General features: G+C 49.1%; 1 protein-coding gene across 2 annotated transcripts in view; it reads right to left on the bottom strand.

Annotated features, from left to right (window-relative positions):
• cemip (cell migration inducing hyaluronidase 1) overlaps nucleotides 1-22,739 on the bottom strand; it is a 64,365-nt gene that overhangs the window by 39,068 nt on the left and 2,558 nt on the right. The window lies entirely within an intron of this gene.

Genomic DNA, 22,739 nt, shown 5'->3' with positions numbered 1-22,739 from the left:
ATCTTTACCATGATAGCGAGAGAGATCATTGCAGAGAGAGAGGGGGACAGAAAGTGAGAGAGGGAGGGAGGGAAAGTACGATGGAGAGAAAGAGAGACGGAGGAGAGAGCGATATAGAGGGAGAGAGAGAGAGAGGTCCCGTTGGTTATTGGAGAAGTAATGGGCTCAGTGGGACTGTAACAGCAGGAAACACAAACACTCTGACACACACACAGACACACACGCACACACACAGACACACACACACACACACACTCTGACACACACACAGACACACACACACACGCACACACTCTGACACACACACAGACACACACACACACGCACACACTCTGACACACACACACACGCACACACTCTGACACACACACACACACAGAATGCTAGGTGTGTATCACCTAGCATGTTAGGGGGGTGGAGACCAGTCTCTTATCGTGAGCTGGCCATTTCCTGAGCAGCAGAAACAGGTCTTATATAAACTACTCCCATCCCTGAGTAGTATGGAATGTAACAATAGTACTGAATAATAGTTTGTAATATTAGTATGTGATGCCAGCAGTCTGGGGTCTAGGAGCAGCTGCTGAACCAGCTGGGGAACCAGAAACCCCTGACTGGACATGAGAAGCACAACAATCTGCTGATAAAACACACACACTCGGTCCTCTAGTCTTTCAACAAACACACACACACAGAGCATGTCCTCTAGTCTGCTTCCCAGGGCAGGGCAGAGGAGTCCTGACTGAGTCAGCTCATACAGGACACTTGATCTCTGCAGTATGTCCACTATCTGTCCCTCCCCACACAGTCTGTCAGCACAACACTGATGCTGCCTGCCTGCCTGCCTGCCTGCCTGCCTGCCTGCCTGCCTGCCTGCCTGCCTGCCTGCCTGCCTGCCTGCCTGCCTGCCTGCCTGCCTGCCTGCCTGCCTGCCTGCCTGCCTGCCTGCCTGCCTGCCTGCCTGCCTGCCTGCCTGCCTGCCTGCCTGCCTGCCTGCCTGCCTGCCTGCCTGCCTGCCTGCCTGCCTGCCTGCCTGCCTGCCTGCCTGCCTGCCTGCCTGCCTGCCTGCCTGCCTGCCTGCCTGCCTGCCTGCCTGCCTGCCTGCCTGCCTGCCTGCCTGCCTGCCTGCCTGCCTGCCTGCCTGCCTGCCTGCCTGCCTGCCTGCCTGCCTGCCTGCCTGCCTGCCTGCCTGCCTGCCTGCCTGCCTGCCTGCCTGCCTGCCTGCCTGCCTGCCTGCCTGCCTGCCTGCCTGCCTGCCTGCCTGCCTGCCTGCCTGCCTGCCTGCCTGCCTGCCTGCCTGCCTGCCTGCCTGCCTGCCTGCCTGCCTGCCTGCCTGCCTGCCTGCCTGCCTGCCTGCCTGCCTGCCTGCCTGCCTGCGTGTGTGTCATGCCTGTCTGTTTTCTTGATCTATGACATCATTTTTTAGTCATGAATGAGCCTTTCCAGTGCAGAGAAAGCCAATTCTGCAGTATGCTGTGAGGATGACACCATGGGTCAGTTTCATTTTAATTAAAGTCTATCATGGATTCAAATTGGGTATGAACTTTCAAATGAAAATGTCCCACTTAGAACATCAAAATCAAGGGAGACATGACATTGAACCAGAAGCACCCAGGTGCTGAAGAAGATAGGAATAATTATGCATAAGCACACACTCACATACTCACACACACACATTTACACACTCACTGACTGTCACACACACACACTCAAACATACACACATTCACACACTATTCGCTAGGCTCATTATTAGGTGTGTTATTTCAAGTCTTGCTATGAGGGAGACGAGACTTTGTGCTCCAGTCAGGCAGCTCCACAACAAAGCAATCTGTCAGCCACAAAAAGCACAAGGACATTACTAGAGAGTACTATGACATGTTTTTTTACAGCTAATTCTGCGTGTGCCAGTGAAACATAAGAGCTTGAAGGAGGGGCAGCTCCTAAAGCAGGACTGGACCGTGAGTGTTATGTCTGCTCCAATCAATCTATCATTCAACAAACCAATAAGTCAACCTTGAACACAATACACACATACTGGGAGACTGTTCACTCTTCAGGGAGAACACTACACATACACACAGTGAATAAGCAAAGAGAAAGTGACAGAGAGACAGAGAGAGAGACAGAGAGAGAGAGAGAGAGACAGAGAGACAGAGAGAGAGAGAGAGAGAGAGAGAGAGAGGAATCAGTAGATATATCAGAAAGTGACTGTGACAAGCTCAGCTGAGGTATTCATCTGGTAAGTACTAAGTGCAACGAGCAGTGCTGAAACTGTACATTAGCAACATGCTAGACACGATGCCAAGCCGTTTCATGATTCTCTCAACAAGCTGATGTGAGCTACAATAACACTGGTCTGACTGGCCTATCACACGAGTCTGCCTGCAGGAGAGGCCCAACCAGGAAATGGGAGGAACTTAAACCAAGGAGGGCCTCCGTCTTCCTGCCTGGACAGAATAACAGGTGGGATTTGGTTGCAAAAGAATAACATTTTTTTCTTTCATACAGTACATACTGTCCTCAAACAAACACACACAAACACACACACACAGGGGAAAGCTAAGTATGGACACTGACATGCCCGTGGGCCCACACCTGAGAACACCCAGAAACCACAGACTTAAAATACCAGATACCCCTCTCTCCCCCTCCCCTCCCCCTCCCCCTCCCTCTCCCTCTCCCTCTCCCTCCCTCCCTCTCCCTCTCCCTCTCCCTCTCCCTCTCCCTCTCCCTCTCCCTCTCCCTCTTCTGCTTCCTCACCAGATACCTGTCTCTCTCTCTCTCTCTCTCTCTCCCTCTTCTGCTTCCTCACCAGATACCTGTCTCTCTCTCCCTCTTCTGCTTCCTCACCAGATACCTGTCTCTCTCTCTCTCTCTCTCTCTCCCTCTTCTGCTTCCTCACCAGATACCTGTCTCTCTCTCCCTCTTCTGCTTCCTCACCAGATACCTGTCTCTCTCTCTCTCTCTCTCTCTCTCCCTCTTCTGCTTCCTCACCAGATACCTCTCTCTCTCTCCCTCTTCTGCTTCCTCACCAGATACCTGTCTCTCTCTCCCTCTTCTGCTTCCTCACCTGATACCTCTCTCTCTCTCTCTCTTCTGCTTCCTCACCAGATACCTGTCTCTCTCTCTCTTCTGCTTCCTCACCAGATACCTGTCTCTCTCTCTCTCCTGGGCCCACACCAGATACCTGTCTCTCTCTCTCTCCTGGGCCCACACCAGATACCTGTCTCTCTCTCCTGGGTCCTCACCACATATCTGTCTCTCCACCCTAGGTTTTCTTCCAGCCAGTCTATGGTACCGTGAGTAGAACCCCCTATCTGAGGAGATCATCCCCAGCCTGTAACAGGCACGCAGAGTGAGCCAGAGTTGGAAATAAAGAAATATAAAAACGCTTCAGCTTTCCATTTCTTTCAGATCATTCTCTCTGTGATTAAATGATGAAATCTCCAAAGAGCTGCGTTCAAGAAAACAGGGGAAGCCATCTCATTAAGTGTTGCATCGGCAGAAGCCAGACAGCCCCAGCCCGGGCCTGAAGCTACACACCCAGCTCAGCACTGGAGAGGCAAGGCACAGACATACAGGACTGATGAAATGAATCAAATGCAGCAGATGATGAAACCAATTTTGTCTGGAGCTGGGAAACGCTACTTTGTGTTCGGAAACGGTGTTGAAAGTTCTGTCACGAACACGTTTGAGAGTGAGAGGGGAGTGAGGGATGTGGGAGAGCAGAACAGTGGGGCTCTGAAGAGAGGGACCATCTACAGCCACACCGACAGACACATCCCAGTACCAGTCTCACACACCTGTCTCACACACCTGTCTCTCACACACTCCATAGAGGGTGAAACTCACTGGTGTCACACTGGTGATACTGACATCTCAGACTGAGAGCTGAAGTTGAGAGATTGTGTGTGTTCAGATATATGTGAATACTGACTGACAACTGACAGACGACCTATCCCATCACAACCTGAAGATCTGTGGTTTCATACCAGCTGACTGAGCACAGCGTCTCTCACAGCTACGGTAAGTAAATAAACAACTTGTTTATTTGTTGTTTAATCAGTTTTTTCAATTAGGACTTTTGTTATGGTGGAGAAACATGGTAGGGGTCTAATAGTGGTTCTGACACACACATTAAACTGAAGAGCTCGAGAGAAAACATGTATTTATAAATATATATATGGTGATACAAGTGGTGAAAGATCTTCATACCTCCGTCCATCCCTCTTTGCTTCCCTTTCTCTGCCTCTGTCTCTCTCTCTGTCTGTCTCTCCCTCTGTCTGTCTCTCCCTCTGTCTGTCTCTCTCTCTCTGTCTGTGTCTCTCTGTCTGTCTGTGTCTCTCTGTCTGTCTGTGTCTCTCTCTCTGTGTCTCTCTCTCTGTGTCTCTCTCTCTGTGTCTCTCTCTCTGTGTCTCTCTCTCTCTGTCTCTCTCTCTCTGTCTCTCTCTCTGTCTCTCTCTCTGTCTCTCTCTCTGTCTCTCTCTCTGTCTCTCTCTCTGTCTCTCTCTCTGTCTCTCTCTCTGTCTCTCTCTCTGTCTCTCTCTCTGTTTCTCTCTGGGGTGATGCAACCTGTCAGCCTTCCCAACATTCCACACATGAATTGTGAAAGTGAGGAAAAAGAGCAGGGGAGAGTGTGAGAGTGGAGGGAGAGGAGGAGAGAAGAGAGGGGAGAGGAGGAGAGAAGAGAGGGGAGAGGAGGAGAGAAGAGAGGGGAGAGGAGAGGGGAGAGGAGGAGAGAAGAGAGGGAGAGGAGGAGAGAAGAGAGGGAGAGAGAAGAGAGGGGAGAAAAGAGAGGAGAGGGGAGAGGGGAGAGGAGGAGAGAAGAGGGGAGAGGAGGAGAGAAGAGAGGGGAGAGGGGAGAGTGTGAGAGGGGAGAGGAGGAGAAAAGAGAGGGAGAGGAGGAGAGAAGAGAGGGAGAGAGAAGAGAGGGGAGAAAAGAGAGGAGAGGGGAGAGGAGGAGAGAAGAGAGGGAGAGGAGGAGAGAAGAGAGGGAGAGATGACGAAGAAGGCAGAGGAGGAGCAGAGAGCAGCAAAGAAAGGTTGTTAGAGGAGGACAGGAGAAAAGAAAGGGAGGGATTTATAGGAGGAGAGGTTGAGGGATGGAGAGTTGAATAAGAGGGTGAACGCTGTTCCATCCATGTGATTAAAAAAATTCAAAGAATGTTCTAGATCTGTTCTGTCTGCCAGCAGTTTTTGAAATGCTTTCAGCAATCACAGGCCATTTTCACACGCACACACACACACAGAGAGACAGACACACACACACACACACAGAGAGAAAGATACACACATGCATTTTCCCATATCCAGGCAGTTGCCAGCGTTGGCTCCAATCACATTCCACATGCAGGGCACCAATCTGGGACTGCTGCTGTGTAATCACTGCCCCCGTGTCCTCCAATGCTGTGAGGCCTTGATTGAAGCCTTATTGAATTAGGCATCACAGAGGTGAGGAAAGTTTGCAACCCTTTTCACAGAGCTGAGGGGAGATTCTGCCGGCGCTACTGTGAATGGAATCGGTGTTGGAAGATTAAAAAAAAGTGCGAAAAACGAGGAAAAGAAACAAATGTTTGGAAAAACCTATCCACCTCATGCACTCACTCATAATCCTTCGTACATGCTTGAAACGTGCAACTAAAGCGTGACTGAACAACAGATAAACGAGTAGCCTTCTCTGACAGACGACTGCTCACACGAGAGAGCAGCACCGACGAGGGAACTGATAACTTTGCCGTGAAGCTCTCTTCCATTTTAATAAGTTCACCTCCTCGCTCGCAATGTGCAGTGACAAGTCTTCCATTTGCAAGTCCGATGAGAGGAGAGGGTATTGCACACATACACACACACACATCAGACATACACACACAAACACACACAGACACACACTCTCTACCACAAGTATGTATCCTATTTGCAAGTCTAATGTGAAGTGAAGTATTAAATGGTTGGTTAGCTGGCTGGCCTGTCATATGTTGGAGATGGAAATTCTGCTGTTCCCCATTCATCTGGCAGAATCTATGCAGCCTGACAGCTTGGTTGATCTTTAAACCTGTAATAGGGCTGCTTCCACAAATTAGACATCCATAATGGAACACACATAGGCCTGACAGCCCTGGCTGTATGCTCCCCACATCCAACCCAGGAGACAGAGGCTGGCCTGGGTCTCCTGGCATGACACGACATCACTGAATGAAAACATCAGCCTGGTACAATACTCTACACACACATAAACATACACGACGAACACACACACACCCGCCACACAAACACAGACACACACACACACTCAGTCCTGTTACAGACCTGAACTCTTCAGAGGAACCCTGGTCATTAATCCTTCAGGAATGCGTCTGGTTTGACCTCCATCTAACCATCGCCCTCCTGCTTGAGATCCAGCCCTTCATCCACAACCTCATTTCTTCTGAGACGCTTGTGAGTTTCAGGACCCTTGTAGGGAGTGCTTCTCCCTGCCGTGATCGTTTAATCTAATTTAATCCTTAGTGAGGCCTGCGTCTCTGTGTCTAATGACCTAAATTACACAGCCTTCTGACACGGGGTGAGCCAGCGGCTAATCTGATGAGATTTATCAGCTGGAACAAGAGTCCATTATGAAGAACAACACAAACCCCCAGGGTGCCCCAGGAACCAGACCCGCCCCAACCACAGACCTGGGGTCAGATCTGCCTGCTACCAAAGCTTCCATCCGCCATTAGAGGGACGAGGGCAGTTCTGAGTTCCACCTCCAGCAGTGGTTGGTGCAGCTCGTGGAGCAGATCTTCTCCACCGTCAGGCAGAGAGCAAAAGACGCCGCCCGGTGTTGCGCAACGTTGACGTTTGTACCCCCGCAGCTGATCAGAACACGGGCTGCTGGGAGATAGGGCCCTCTGCTGACGGTGTGTGTGTGTGTGAGAGAGAGAGGGTGTGTGTGTGTGAGAGGGTGTGTGTGTGAGAGGGTGAGTGTGTGAGAGTGTGTGTGTCTGAGCATGGGTGGGTGTGAGAGGGTGTGTGTGTGTGTGTGTGTGTGTGTGTGTGTGGGTGTGAGAGGGTGTGTGTGTGTGTGTGTTAGTGTGTGTGTGTGTGTGTGTGTGCGTGGGTGTGAGAGGGTGAGTGTGTGAGTGTGTGTGTTAGTGTGTGTGTGGGTGTGAGAGGGTGAGTGTGTGAGAGTGTGTGTGTCTGAGCATGGGTGGGTGTGAGAGGGTGTGTGTGTGTGTGTGTGTGTGTGTGTGTGTGTGTGTGAGAGAGAGTGTGTGTGTGTGTTAGTGTGTGTGAAGCAGGCAGATAAGGGCTCCAGAGGACCATCTGACTTTATAGACCACTTTCTGCCTGCAACCTATAAAACACCTCTACTCTTTGAATGCTGCGCACGTACACGTGTACGTCATGAGTGTGTGTGTGTGTGCACCCCAATAAAATCCATAATCAAAGAAAGAATGGACACACACCCCCTTAGAAACCTTCTCCAGATGTCATGGTGCTGAGGTACCTGCATGTCTGTCAGGCAGACGGTAAATCAGGCTACTCAGAATGTGGAAATGACAGGCTGTGTCAGAGAGAAGCATGGGGAAAGAACTGTCCTTCAAGTTTTCAACATCTTAATAAATCACTCCAGCCACCCTCCAGAGTACAACAATTAGGCAGGCATTTGTCATTCCTGTGCGTGTGTGTGTGTGTGCGTGTGTGTGCATGTGTGTGTGTGTGGAGGGTTTTATTAGAGTGTGTGGGTGGATCCTCCAGTGGAAAGATAAATCAACATAAAGGTGAAGAAAACGTCATCATCATTATTACTATTCATCTAGAGGAGAGCCATTTATATCCTGACTGACGCACACACGCGCGCACGCACACACACACACACGCGCATAGAAATGACAAAATGACAAATACCAGCCTTGTTGTTGTGCTCACCACACACACCACACAACACTGAGACACACATATACCAGCGTGAATCTAACGTCTAGACTCCCACCAGAGCCAAGCGATGCAGAATTAGAGCGATGCAGCCGACTAGAAAGAAGTATATTACAAATATACAATCTTTTGTCTAACTCCAGACAGGCCTGTGGTGTGTTGCGTGCCATGTAAGACGGCGCAATCAAGTTCAAGTTGACTGATGTGCTTCCTGTGTGCAGATGTACGAGTTCATCTCATGTAACTGCGTCTCTCAGCAGGAGATAGACTCGTAGGTTCTGGACAGTCATCACTGCACACTGTTTGACCTCTGACCTCTACCTAGGCTCTGACCTCGAAACTGTTGATTTAACCTTTACAGGCATGGAGAAATGTCCTCCAAGGACTTTGAGCAATGCTTCCATCTACAGCTGTACTGTGTAACTTTTCAGCTCGGTTGTTTTCTGTGTGTTTATCATTGTAACGACTGCAGACAGAGGATCTTCAGTGGACCTGAACAGGAGGCAGCCTCAGGACAGAGCCCAGTCCAGCCCCGACATACGGGGGGGGGGGGGGGGGGGGGGGGTCTCTTTTGGAGCATAAAAATGTGTCTCTGCTTAGCGGGCCCACAAAAATAGTCATGTATACACATGCGCCCCCCACCCTCCCCCTCCCTCCCCCCCTGCACTAAACACAGAGGAAATGAGTGTATTTCTGGCTGTGAGATCGAAAGGAGAAGCTTCTTGTGAGAGGGTCACCCTGCCTCCTCCCTGGACCTTTGTGGTTGCGGGGCGTCTGGTTGTGTTTCCACGCCACGCTGCACTGAGGACTGAGGGCTGGGGCTGAGGCTGAGGGCTGGGTCTGAGGGCTGGGGCTGAGGTTGGGGCTGGGGCTGAGGGCTGGGGCTGAGGCTTGGGCTGAGGCTGAGGGCTGAGGCTGAGGTTGGGGCTTGGGGCTGAGGGCTGAGGGCTGAGGGCTGAGGGCTGAGGGCTGAGGCAGACCTTGGACTCTCCCTGCCGATAGACAGGACAGAAAGGGAAACCGGCTCAAGGTCTATCACAGGAAGGACAGAATGTGAGGTCGAAGAGGTTTCGATAACTTCAAGGAAACACACGATGTCCACGTAGATACTCTGCAACTAACAGGCAAGGACAGCAGGGACGAGCAAATCTTAATTTGATAGGTCTGTAAAATCGTATTTCACGCAAGCACTTCAGAACATTGTATAGAAGAACAGCACTGAGTTTCTATCAGATAAATAGTTCGGACAGAAGAGAGGGTGAGAGAGATCGGGTTCAGGTACAATTTTGTAGAATTTAACAACATGCAGCACAAAAGCAGCAAAGGATTCCGAGCACCGCCGCGAGGAAACCTAGAATGTTCCGCAGCAGCGATCCATATCATAAAGACGTCCCATTAGAAGAGCTGATCTTAATCCCTGTAATTATCCTCGTCTGCCTCAGATGGGCCGTCTCCATCCACACAGCGACCAGACAGACCCCAGGAGGTCACCACATTTAGTCATTTAGCAGACGCTCCTATCCAGAGCGCCACAAACGTACGTGAGCAAAACTCTGTCTCAACAATGTAGGACTTTCCACACAAAACTCTTTCGACGAGTGTCCTCATGTTTTAAAGCTAGACAGAGAGAGAGAGAGAGAGAGAGAGAGAGAGAGAGAGAGAGAGAGAGAGAGAGAGAGAGAGAGAGAGAGAGAGAGAGAGAGAGACAGAGACAGAGAGAAAGAGAGAGAGAGAACAGTACCAGGGCTGTCTGCTGGATAGCATCACATGATCGTCAACAGCTCAAAACTTGAAGGTACTTTACGAAGTTAACTGGAGAATGTCCAGAACCAGACAACGCTTAATTCTCCCTCTCTCCCTCTCTCCCTCTCGGCAATATTGCAGGACTTACCGTAGGAGAGATCCTCTTCAATGCATCAGAAGGATATTCTAGTTGACAACACATCCCATCTATAGCAACTATCTCACTCTCTCTCTCTCTTTCTCTCCTCCTCCTGCTCTCCGTCACACATACACACACACCCCATAATGAGGTAAATCACAGACTAAAGTAATGGTAGGTTGGATGCTCCATAGTTACGCTCTCCACAAACTACTACTTTACACATTGTGTCATGCTGCCAGTGTTTCTCAGTTAGGGATACTTTATGTTACTGTACATACAGTAGACCAGCGCAGTGTGACACTGTGCATAAGACAGTTACATGTTACTGTACATACAGTAGACCAGCGCAGTGTGACACTGTGCATAAGACAGTTACATGTTACTGTACATACAGTAGACCAGCGCAGTGTGACACTGTGCATAAGACAGTTACATGTTACTGTACATACAGTAGACCAGCGCAGTGTGACAGCGCTACATGAGACGTACAGTAGACCAGCTCCGTGTACTACTGAGACATTGAGGGAACAGCCAAGAACACGTCCTCATTAATAGCAAGAGTGTAGTCCTCCCTGGGATGCAGCACAGCCCGTCTCAGTGTGTCTCACAGAGAACACTCCTCTTAGCTTATTTACACATTCACAGCCGCAGCGATTATATCAAATGGGATGGGATGCAATTTCATTGTCTTTGTTTGTGTGTGTGTGTGTGTGTGTCGCCAGGCAGTCAGTGTTTTTGACAGGAATGGGCTCAGACACTAAAGACCACTGTGGAAGTGGAGCCAATGTTCCTCTCATTCCTGTCAACCTGTATAAATCATAGCAGGTAGGAGACCAGGAGAGAGAGAGAGAGAGAGAGAGAGAGAGAGAGAGAGAGAGAGAGAGAGAGAGAGAGAGAGAGAGAGAGAGAGAGAGAGAGAGAGAGAGAGAGAGAGAGAGAGAGAGAGAGAGAGAGAGAGAGAGAGAGAGAGAGAGAGAGAGAGAGAGAGAGAGAGAGAGAGAGAGAGAGAGAGAGAGAGAGAGAGAGAGAGAGAGAGAGAGAGAGAGAGAGAGACAGTACCAGGCCAGGAGAGAGAGAGTGAGAGAGGGGGAGGGGGAGAGGTAGAGAGAAAAAGGGAGAGTGTGAGAGGAGTGAGAGGAAGAGGGAGAGAAAGACAGAAGAGAAGGAGAGAGAGGGGGGGAGGGCAGAGGGAGGCGGGGAAAGAAATAGCATTAGAACTTAAAGCAATACAAGAAAAAGCACAGTACCTGTGGGAAAGAAAAAGGAGGAGGAGGAGGGGGAGAGGGGGAGGAGGGATGGTGAGGATGGACTAGGAGCAGAGGAGGAGGGAAGGGGTTACAGGGAAAAGAGTACAATATACAGCTCTATAATTCTCTTGTCATTTTGATGTAAATGTCAGGTAAATACCAGTACTGTCAAGCAGACAGTAACCTAGATTACACTGTTATTGCATCACAACTGAGCCTCTCGGGTAGCCTGGTAAATGACACAGCACTACACCAGCCTATAGAGAAGCAGGCAGGATGACTCTTACGGAGGGAAGGAATGAAAGGAAGAGAGAGAGACAAATAAAACAGGGAGAAGTAAAGAGAAAGAGCGAGAGAGAAAAAAAGAGGAGGGAGAGAGATAAAGGAGAGAGAGAGGAGTCTGCTGTATAAAATAACTTCTCCTGGTGTGCTCATCCAAATTCCTTTGATATCAGCTCTCCTTTGATATGGGCTGTACTTTGTTCTTCACATGTTCCACGTATGACACACGTTCCACTGACATGTATGGTCAAATCCACATGTGCCCTGTTCATGCATCACGCACGAGGTGTGTAACCAGGTGTGTAACCAGGAGCGTGTGTCTTTACAGGTGCATGGGGATGCATATGCATGTGTGTGTGTGTGTGTGAGTGTGAGAGTGAGAGTGAGTTCAGTGTAGGCACAGCACGGCACGTTAAACCACACCTGCTGTGCTACGGACTACAGATGTTTCCTAGAAGGAACTGCAGTCATTTCCCTCTCAGACAAGAGATAACAGCATTCAGCAGGTTTACTGCCAGGCCAGTATGGAGCAGAGGACTGCTTTACAGGGCTGCTGTACAGGGCTGCTTTACAGGGCTGCTTTACAGGGCTGCTTTACAGGGCTGCTGTACAGGGCTGCTTTACAGAGCTGCTTTACAGGGCTGCTTTACAGGGCTGCTTTACAGGACTGCTGTACAGGGCTGCTTTACAGGGCTGCTGTACAGGGCTGCTGTACAGGGCTGCTGTACAGGGCTGCTTTACAGGGCTGCTTTACAGGGCTGCTGTACAGGGCTGCTGTACAGGGCTGCTTTACAGGGCTGCTGTACAGGGCTGCTGTACAGGGCTGCTTTACAGGGCTGCTTTACAGGGCTGCTGTACAGAGCTGCTTTACAGGGCTGCTTTACAGGGCTGCTGTACAGAGCTGCTTTACAGGGCTGCTTTACAGGGCTGCTGTACAGAGCTGCTGTACAGAGCTGCTTTACAGAGCTGCTTTACAGGGCTGCTGTACAGGGCTGCTGTACAGGGCTGCTGTACAGGGCTGCTGTACAGGACTGCTTTACAGGACTGCTTTACAGAGCTGCTTTACAGGGCTGCTGTACAGGGCTGCTGTACAGGACTGCTTTACAGGACTGCTGTACAGGGCTGCTTTACATTTACCAACCTGCTGACACATGTAGAAGACTAAACCACGGAAGTATGCACACACACACACAAACAATCATACTTCCCACATAGTACACACGATCATTAACACACACACACACAGACACGTCTCAACTTGCTGGGGCAACAACATTGCGATTAATCCAGAAATGTAAAAACTGGTGCTGGGTTGCATGTTTCCCACAACACATAGCTAGAGTCCAGTTTCATTAAACACACACACACACACCTCTGACTACAACACTAACTAGCAGAGCTCCCAGCAGGTCAGGTTGTGTCAGAGTCTATTTGTGATTATCTGCTGTCTGAATCTGTGATTGCTGTCTGATTGGGTTGAATGTGGACAACAAAGTCCTTCCAGCAGAGTAAAGACATCAAACACAGTCCAGTGACGTCACCAGGGAGCATCTCCTGCGTCGCCAGGACACGGCGACCTGAGCCAGGCTTCCAGCTCCCCCTGGGAGCGCGCCGCTCACTACAGCAGCAGAACAGCAACGAAACCAAACAGGCCACATGATCCTCCCAGTTTCCCTAAATAAACCTGTGGGATTACAGTGTCTGTCTGGGTCCAGATCCATCACAGAGATAAGACTCAGGACAGTGCTTTGTAATGAAATCCTACGTTATCTTCTAACAGCAGCAAGACAGGAGACACCAGGTAGGTTGTTAAACGTGTCTTGTTAAACTACTACAAATCAACAGCACTGACAAGACTAGGATGCTTCCTCAGTAAACAAACCTACATTTCATCATCTATGTTACAAATCAAGCACCATAGTTCATGAGCATTGTGTGTGCGTGTTTTTCAGTATGTTTGTCAATATGTTCATGTGTGTGTGTGTGTGTGTGTGTGTGTGTGTGTGTGTGTGTGTGTGTGTGTAGGTTGTGTGCAGCCTTGTGTGTTGTGTGTGAGCTGTGAGAAAGAGAGGGAGACTTCAGTAGTCCTCCCACATTAGCTTATCTCACTTCAGTATTTCAAAGCTCCAGTCCCTCATCTATGGTATCAGCTAATATTGACATAGAAGCGTCTACACTGCCACGGCAACCTATTAGACTTTCATGAAGATTGATCCAGTAAGTTTTCACTCCGTTCATTTGCATTTGAAACCCCTCTTTTATCCCCTTCTTTCACTTCCACTGACTTCGCCATGAAAGGAATGATTTCATGGCTCTCAGGACCGGTCTCTTATCTTCCAGAGTGCTAGTGGCCCCAGCTCTGACAGCGCTCTGTAGTCATCTGGGGTAAACAGTCTGCTCTTTCTTCCCTCTTCCTTGACCTTCCACCATCCTCCCATCCTTCCTCCGTCATTTCCTTCTCCACCCAGGCCCAGTGGCATCAGAGAGGGCAGAGCCCTCCTCCCAGGGCCACCCCACCCCCGTCCTGGCACAGAGAGAGACAGAGCGAGAGACAGAGCGAGACAGAGCGAGAGAGAGCGAGACAGAGCGAGACAGAGCGAGACAGAGAGAGAGAGAGAGGGAGGGACAGAGAGAGAGAGAGAGAGAGAAAGGGACAGAGAGAGAGGGACAGATAGAGAGGGACAGAGAGAGAGAGACAGAGAGGAGAAAGACAGAGAGGAGAAAGAGACAGAGAGCAATAGAAAGACAGAGAGAGAGACACAAAGAGAGGGAGATGGAGAGAGCAAAAGACAGAGATTCTCCTTCATTCTAGAAAGAGAGAGTGAGGTTCTTTGATCTAGAAAGAGACATCGTTAGGTTTACCTTGGTTCCAGCATCATCACCAGTCAACTGAGAGGACACTTCCATGTCCCTTATCCCCACAAATGGAAAATCAACATCACTAACCCTGATGAAAAGGTCACACCTCACTCACAGAGGAGGAATGTATCATTTGGAAGGGAAATTTGGTTGACCGCAACGTGAACCTAACAACTTCCAGATAGAATTACCGGTAGTTGGAGAAAACAATGGAGAGAAAGGAAGAGAGGAGAGTGGAGAGGAGAGGAGAGGTGAGGAAAGAGAGGAGAGGCAAAGAAAAGTGAGGAGGAGAGGATGGGGCGAGAGGGAGAGGAGAGGAGAGAGAAGGGAGGAGAGGTGAGGAGGAGAGTTAAGGAGAGGAGAAGGGAGGAGAGGTGTGGATAGGCGAGGAGATGGATTCCTGTGCGTAACTGACACTCTGGCACCAGCTAGGAATGTAGCTCCCAGGGAAGAGAGAGCTCACAGCAACACATCCAGGATGCTGCGGGAGATGAGGTCAACAGCTAACAAATAAAGCCCTGAATTCATGTCTGCTTCCAATATGACAACAGCGACAGTAAACACAACACTTTCAAAACCACACTGTCATCATATGTCATTGGTATGATGAAGACAGGCTGTCCCTCCCTGACACACCTCTCTGGCCCTACAATCTAACCCTGGACAAGCCCAGGGCCATCTCCACATCCAAGACTGGATCTGAACCTGGGGGATGGACACAAAACTGACCCCAAGTCAGACTTTAGAGGGATGTTTATCCTTGATCTCTGGGAAAAGCATTGATTCCTAGAGTGCATTCTTCTTCTTTCTTTGCATTCCAATCTTTCCATGCCCCGTGGGGAGCATCTGGCCCAGAGATCAGGACGAATAGTTGAAGAGAGATGTCATGGTGGAGGGTTAGAAGATGGGTCTCACATGGACAGACAGCTCATACTGGATATGTGTTAACTACTATGGTATTTCAGGAGTGATGATGCAGAGAGGGAGATGTGGTGAGGAGAAGGAGATATGGAGAGAAGGAGATATGGAAAGAAGGAGATATGGAGAGAAGGAGATATGGAGAGAAGGAGATATGGAGAGAAGGAGATATGGAGAGAAGGAGAGAAGGAGAGAAGGAGATATGGAGAAAAGGAGATATGGAAAGAAGGAAAGATGGAGAGAAGGAAAGAAGGAGATATGGAGAGATGAAAAGATGGGGAGAAGGAGAGAAGGAGATATGGAGAGATGAGGAGAAGGAGAGAAGGAGATATGGAGAGATGAGGAGAAGGATAGAAGGAGATATGGAAAGATGGGGAGAGGGGGAGAAGGAAAGATGGGGAGAAGGAGAGCCCTTCTCAGTAGGACAGTCGACAATCACAGAGGAGCTGGAAATATACTGATCACTGATTTAGTCGCGCCTAGGCAAAGCTCTCTCTTATATTACTTTCTCTTTTCCTCCCCTCTTTTCCGCTCTCTCTCTCTCTATTTATTTTCTACCTCTCTGTCTTCTCTCAGACTTAGATAAGTGATTCCCCTGCCTCTGACCCGAGGGCCCATCTTTAAGCTCCTGTCTGACCAGGCCCCAGGCTCCTCCTATCTGACCAGGCCCCAGGCTCTTGGTGCTGGTGCCCCGAGGCCACCTGGGACGCCTCCAAAAGCAACCAATTCACTACCAAATACTGCACAGCAGTGTAAACACTTAAGAGCGTGTGTGTGTGTGTGTGAATGCACTCCTTTCACTCCTCTCCTCTCCAGATGAGCTATAATCCCAGCCAGTGTTTTCTATTTAATCTGGCTCTGCTACCCATGAATCTACTAATACCCTTCAACCGGAAAAGTCCCCCTCCCCCTCCCCCCTCCCCCCCTCTCTCCCTCTCTCCCCCTCTCTACCTCTCTCTCTACCTCTCCCTGTACCTCTCCCTGTACCTCTCCCTGTACCTCTCTCTGTACCTCTCTCTGTACCTCTCTCTGTACCTCTCTCTGTACCTCTCTCTGTACCTCTCTCTGTACCTCTCTCTCTACCTCTCTCTCTACCTCTCTCTCTACCTCTCTCTACCTCTCTCTACCTCCTCTCTGTATCTGAAGAGGGGACATATCGCAGCTCAGCCTGCATCAACCCACTAGTTAATCCTCTCTCTCTCTCTATCTCTCTCTATCTGTCTCTCTCTATCCGTCTTCGCTATTAACTCACAACACACACACTCACTGGAGCTCATCCCACTCTATTTACACACTATACACATTTCTTCAATCAGGTGTTCCTGCCATCAAACACAACTAAACATGTGCCCACAGCACTTAAACCTCTTGTTGTGAGAAAATCTATTTTTCTGAAATTCAAAGATGTGCACAATAAGTTCAGCCAGTCAGCTCATACACTCAGCTCCTCTGGGCTTAAGGTGAGGGTGGATGTCATGTAAATCCCAAATCAAAAGCTTTTCACCGAGACAGCAAGTGGGAGAGACAGCGAGGGAACATCACAAGAGAGATAAACCTCTTTGTCTGTTGAGCCAGCATTCATTTGGCTGATTGAACATTGGCACCCACACACCCCCACCCACCCCTTCAATCTCCTCCACAACCAACACACACAGACACAGAGAGAAACACACACACACACACACACATACACAGAGAAACACACACACACACACACCCAGGTAAAAAGGCTGACAGGAACAGAAATGATAATGAATGGAGCTCTGTCTCTCTGTCTTACAAAGAGAAATCTTCAATGATGCAGCTAATGATTTGCAAATAGATGAATGCTTCCTGCTTATCCCCCGAGCTGCACAGACGTCCTGTCCTGTCCGAGTCCTTGACCCCCAGGGATGATGCTGCCTCTAAGTGGAGAGGCACTCCTGGTGCTGTGATGATTGTCTATTAGTGCGTCTTACCCTGTCTACGGGGAGGGAGGGGGAGGTGTGCCATCCCTGGAGCGCTGGGTAAGCTGGATGGCTGGTTGGCAGGCTTTGTGACTGACCGGCCAACTGGTTGGCTGGTCAGCTTTGTGAGTGAATTGATGACTGGCTGGCTGGCTGGTTGGCTTTGTGACTGAATGGTTGACTGGCTGGCTGGCTGGCTGGCTGGCTGGCTGGCTGGCTGGCTGGCTGGCAGGCTGGCAGGCTGGCTGGCAGGTTGGCTTTGTGACTGAATGGCTGGCCGGCTGGTCAGCTTAATGACTGGCTGGCTGGACAGGTAGCTGTCTTAGTGACTGTTCAGCTGTAAGGCTTATTGATTGATGTACTGACTGACAGACTCTGTCTACATCCCTGATGCTTCACAGAGCAGAAGAACAATATAACATCTTTGCCTGAGGTCAAAGAGAAACATGCACGCACACACACACACACACACACAAATATGCGTGTTGGTGCCAGCTGATAGATGTGCCAGAGATCAGCAGGTCTGTTCTTGGCTGTCCAAACAGCATATGCTTGATATTAGCCAGGATTAAAAACACATGGTCTAAAACACCACTGCTGCACATCTCATTCTTTCATCCTGCCATTATTCCACATTCACACGAGATTTAACCCCTGTGTGCTGCACCACTGAGTCTGTGTGTGTGTGTGTGTGTGTGTGGTCTTGTTGAACTTTGTGTGAACCAGAAGGTTCAATAATCACAATAAAATGACCTTGTGGGGACATTTCTTGGGCCCCACACAACTTTATGTTCTATTTCTAGTGGGTTTAATGTGGTTTAGTGTTACTGTTGGAATTATATTAAGGTTTAATGTTAGGCTTGGGGTTAGGGATAACATGATTTTTAAGTGAATTATCGGTCCTCCCTTGGATAATAAAAAACAAACCTGTGTGTTTGTGCACCATCAATCCCACACATGCTGCCATTATAAATAAGATCTGTCAAAACAAAGGGCTCTGGGTTTTATTATAATTATAGAAAGCCTGTGATCAAAATAGGGTCTTTATAGTTGCGTTTTTCAACGAGTGAGTAAGTGGAAGTGAAAAATAGGGTAAGAGAGGATGAGTGAGTGAGAGTGAGAGTGAGAGTGAGAGACAGAGTACTCGTCAAATATATCTCTGTCTTTCTCCCACATACACACACAATCCTACAAAACAAAAACATATACACACTTAATCCAGAAATCTGATTAACACTACAAGCAGCACCTCAAGATAAATCCTTGTCATTTCCATGCATTTGGACAGACACACACACACACACACACAGTCACACAGGGGGCCAGCAGTGAGCTTGTTTTCTTTCCGTCCTGGGCACTGTGTGATTACTGCTCAGCGAGGGGGAGATAGTAACAGCCAATACGATGCTAGAGCAGTCCTTAACGCCATGCTCCTTCACACTAATGGAAAACAAATGCCATGTCAAAACACACACACACACACACACACAAAAACTCACAAATACAATTACATCTCAAAACACAGGTCCTTTCTCTTCCACAGTGGAGACATACACTTTTCTACAAATTACGAGTTATTGCCCCTAGAGATGGGATTAAAAGCATTTTATGGGCCATTAAATATTCCATTATCAATCTCTGTCTCTCTCTCGTTGACTATCTCTCCTCCTCATGTGTGTGTGTGTGTGTGTGTGTGTGTGTCTGTCGACATGTCGTGTGTGTGGGGCGGGTTCTGACACACACCTCTTCCTTTACACAAACCAATACATCATATTGCCAAGGCATTCTCATGTAAGTCAGCTTTGTAAATGACAGGCTGCTCCACCAGACAGAAGCACCCCCCCCCCCCCCAACAACAGCATTTAATTAACAGGCTATTTTCTTTGAAAGACACACACACACACACACAGATGAAGGAATTCTGTACACTCCCTCAAACCATACACACACACACATTCAAAGCACGACATACAGTACACACACACACACACTAAATAGGGCACTAAAGACCGGCGTATCTGACTGAGTACCAGCAGAACTGGAAACATTCAAGAAATAAAGGCTCCCGTTTGAAAGTGTCATTTGAAGATTTACAAAAGCACGTTCCACTCTGAGCTGGGATGACAGCAGCTCCACTCAGTTTCCTGTTGTGATGGAGCCCTCAACTGTTGCTTGAATTTAATAAAAAAGCCACCGGTACAGAGACACTCCTTCATCTTCCGTAAGGAGCTGAAATGACGGAGGAGGAGATGGGATATGGGACTGCTTCACTGTATCCATTGTTATTCTTATACAAAACAGAGACGGTAATAACATGATCTGTCTGTCTGCCTGCTTGACTGCCTGTCTGTCTGCCCACCTGTCTGTCTGCCCACCTGTCTGTCTGCCCACCTGTCTGTCTGCCCACCTGTCTGTCTGCCCACCTGTCTGCCTGTGGATCTCATCTCCCTCTGTCCCCTCACACTCTATATGCAGTACATCTGTATGCACACACACACACACACACACACACACACACACAACCACTGATCTCCTACTTTATCCACACACACACACACACACACACACCACCACTGATCTCCTACTTTATCCACACACACACACACACACACACACACACACCACCACTGATCTCCTACTTTATCCACACACACACACACACACACACACACCACCACTGATCTCCTACTTTATCCACACACACACACACACACACACACACACACACACACACACCACCACTGATCTCCTACTTTATCCACACACACACACACACACACACTGGGTTAGAGGGAAAACATGAAACACATGGAGATGTCCAGTATAGAAAAAGGAGCTCAAGCTGGGGCTTTCTCACACTCTCCCACACACACACACACACACACACACACACACACACACACACTCTCCCACACACACACACACACACACACACACACACACACACACACACACACACACACACTCTCCCACACACACACACACACACACACACACACAACTAGCATTTCTAAAGACACAGCACCAGTGGGAATCAAACAATGACATTGATCCCTAATTCCACTTCCACACGCACACACACACACACACACACAGCAGAACTGACTTACCTTAGGATTGTGTCTAGCGAGGAGCAGCGTGTCTGTGCTGTCTGTCTTATCTTCTAAGTCTTAATTCATGGATCCATGCATACTCTGCAGGCAGCAGCAGTCCCTGAACCACCTCAACCTCACCGCTCACCAATAAAGACTTTTAACCATTTCCTGTTTGCCTACTTTAATTCTGGACATGGGGAATGGGCCGGGTGCTGTTGAGTAATGGTGCCCAGTCTTGTTCATGCATTTATACATCAGCCTGCAACAGCAACCAGACAGCCATCCTGCCAGTAAGATAGCCAGCCAGGCAGCCAGCCAGGCAGGCAACCAGCCAGCCAGCGAGCCAGCCAGGCAGACAACCAGCCAGCCAGGCAACTAGCCAGCCAGCCAGGCAACCAGCCAGGCAGCCAGCCAGGCAGACAACCAGCCAGCCAGGCAGCCAGCCAGCCAGGCAGCCAGCCAGCCAGGCAGCCAGCCAGCCAGGCAACTAGCCAGCCAGCCAGGCAGGAAACCAGGCAACCAGCCAGCCAGCCAGCCAGGCAACCAGCCAGCCAGCCAGGGGGATGAGACTGAAGACACTCAGAACCACAGATGACCAGCAGGCATGGGACTAAGCCACAAACACACACATTATATCACAACACTAAATTATTCAGAACATGGACCATTTGTTGTGCAGATGCAAATATACATAAAAACATAAATTCACACAAACTCAACCAACCCACATGTTGACACACAAACACTGCAGCAATGACCTGTAGGACTACACACAGACTTGGATACACATCTACTCACATATCTCAGGAACCTGATGGAATCTCTCCCTTCTCCCCTCCTCCTCCTCCCCCTTCCCCCTCCTCCTCCCCCTCGTCCTCCCTCTCCGCTCTCTGATGGATGGTCCAGAGTTGTGGGCTATGGAGCCAGAGAATGGCCCCTCCTCTGACAGCTCTCTGACACAACTGGGATTATTCTGCTCCATAGAGATGAGACTGTCAATCATACCCTCCCACTCATTGCAATACACGCACAAACACCCCCATACACACACACACACACACACACACATAAATACATGCTCACACACACACACACATATACATACTATTAGTTGTCGAGCTGAAAACCCCAGCCAGGCCAGGCTGTATCCCCTAGTGGCAGATGCTGACTGAGGATGCAAACATGCATCACATACTAACTTGAGGGCAAACATGAACACACTCTATGTACCGGGTCATTCTCTCTCCCCCTCCCCGCTCCCTCTTTATCTCTGGTCATTCTCTCTCTCCCTTCTTCTCGCTCACTCCCTTTCCCGCTCTTTCTCACACCGCATTATTAATGGCAGCAGAGTCAATGCCCAATACTCCACCAAATGCACTAGTACAGTGGTTTCATGCAACTCCACTCAACATTTCCCCTCATTCATCGCCCAAAACATACAAACACCTTCTCACACAACTCTCTCTCTCACTCTACACACATACACAATCACCCCTCCTCTCTTTCACACACACAAACAATTTCTCTCTCACACGTACACAAAAACACATTCTCATACATACACACACACACACACACAGGATATCTTCAGTGTACTACCACCACTCAATTGTAATATACAGTGGCTATCTGGTCCAAACAAATCCTGTTAACGTAGAAACTTACAAGTGCACTAGAGTGCGTGTGTGTGCGTGTGTTTGTGTGAGTACATTCTCAGATAACCCCTGAGCAATGCAGGCTCAATAACATCATTATTGATAGCAGTATTTTAGTTGACAGCTAAAAGTCTGGCCAGATACTGGAAAAACAACCAATGATTAGTTATGTTGCATTCTTGGCCAATCAGGCAGAGGCTCTGAGCTCTTACATAAAGATAACAGACAAGACAATCTCCTTCCAGCAGCTCATCTACATCTAGCTCTGTTAACAGAAAACTAATATTGAAGGCAGCCAGCCAGCCAGCTATCCGGGGAACATAGTTATTAGAGGAGAATCATAAACGCTTCCTCGACCTGGAAAATGTACACAAAACCTTGAATGCAATCCACTTTATGTAAACATTCTTACCATACCTTACTTAGTTAATACCAGGTAAGATCTGGGCTTGTCGTGTCAAACCTCAGGGCACCCCCAACATAACACACCCTCGCACACTCAAACACATGCTTACACACAAACACATCTACGCCACACGCCAAATGTAGGAGCAGAGAATCAAGACATACAAGGAAGAGAGGGAGAGTTGAGAGATCTGAGGTCTGAGGTCTGTCCAGGCTGGGGCTGGAGAACAGACCTCACCACAGCACCTCTCAACACATTTCACACACCATTAGGCTGCTGATGAACAGGCTAGACCCGGAAGACTGTCTGGGCACTCTCCACCATATGAAGAGCTATTAGTTTCCAAAAAGGCAGCAGAAATCGAGTATGCAGCCTTCCGGCTTGTTTAGACACATGAGAAGAAAGAGAGGAGGTGAGGGTGGGGGAAGAGAGAGAGAGAGGAGGTGAGAGAGAGAGAGAGAGAGAGAGAGAGAGAGAGAGAGAGAGAGAGAGAGGGCTAGGGTAGGAGAATGTGTATCTTTCCTCTCTGAATC

This window comes from Hypomesus nipponensis, chromosome 19, assembly GCF_054491055.1.
Source record: "Hypomesus nipponensis isolate SF chromosome 19, ASM5449105v1, whole genome shotgun sequence".
Classification (NCBI taxonomy): domain Eukaryota; kingdom Metazoa; phylum Chordata; class Actinopteri; order Osmeriformes; family Osmeridae; genus Hypomesus; species Hypomesus nipponensis.
The sequence above is the reverse complement of the archived record's forward strand: the minus strand, read 5'-3'. Positions and strand labels throughout refer to the sequence as shown.